Source organism: Bison bison, unplaced genomic scaffold (genome assembly GCF_000754665.1).
Source record: "Bison bison bison isolate TAMUID 2011002044 unplaced genomic scaffold, Bison_UMD1.0 scf7180017863702, whole genome shotgun sequence".
Classification (NCBI taxonomy): domain Eukaryota; kingdom Metazoa; phylum Chordata; class Mammalia; order Artiodactyla; family Bovidae; genus Bison; species Bison bison.
Window position 1 is genome coordinate 3399761 of NW_011494274.1, and position 943 is coordinate 3400703.

The following is a 943-nucleotide window of genomic DNA, read 5'->3' on the forward strand; positions in this document are numbered from 1 at the left end:
CCGGGTCGATCCATCTCGCGGGCGGGAGCCTGGGGGGCAGGGAAAGCGGGCAGGGCTGAGAAGCAGGCGTCTGGGGACGCCGGGTTCCCGCGTTCCGCGTCCCTGTCAGGACCCTTGGCAGGGGACCTGGGAGGTGGCAGGGGATGGAGGGCTGCCCCTAAGCGGGAGGCCCGCGGAGCAGCCCCTCCATCTCGGGGCTTCTCTGTGCCGCCCCCACTGGGGGACCTATCCCCTCAGAAGAGAGGGTTGAGGGTCAGGATCTCCTTCACGGGGAGAAAAGTTCCCAGAGCCGACCTGTTTCCCCACACCACCCCGCTTTCTACCCCACCCCCACCCCCACTTTTTAAATGGAACTGCCTTTTCTTCGTCCTCATCTCCCATCTGGAGTCGGGGTCGCAGTGCCCCTCCAGGCGGTGGGCAGGGGCCGGCGGGGCCGGGAAGGAGGGAAAGGAGACTGAAGGACGTGACACAAGTTCCCTCCGCCCCCTGCTCCCCCGCCACCGCCGCTCTCCAAATTGGCGCGGAACCGGCTTCTCCTCAGAGTCTCGCCTCCAACAACCCCCCTCTCCCCGCGGCTTGTGCAGGGTGGGAGGTGGGGGAAAGTGGGGACGCTGCCCAGGCCCCGCTCGGAGTAGGGGGTGGGGGTCCGAGGGAGAGGGGTGCAGGACGCAGAAAAGATCCCATCTGCTTCCCTGCGCGTTCTGAGTGGCTCTGAGGGAGCTTTGCAAAATGTGTTTTGAAGACACTCCCGTCCGAGCTGTACCTTGAGTTGAGGGAATACAGGCTTGTGTCTAATAAATCATGCGCTAATACAGTGCAGAAGTCATCGGGGTAAAATGGCTCGGGTCATCTCCTGAGGAACCTAGGTGTACGCCTCTCACTGGCACTTGGAGTATGAATGACCACGTATTTGACTCTGGTTTTTCCTCCCCACCCCCGCCCC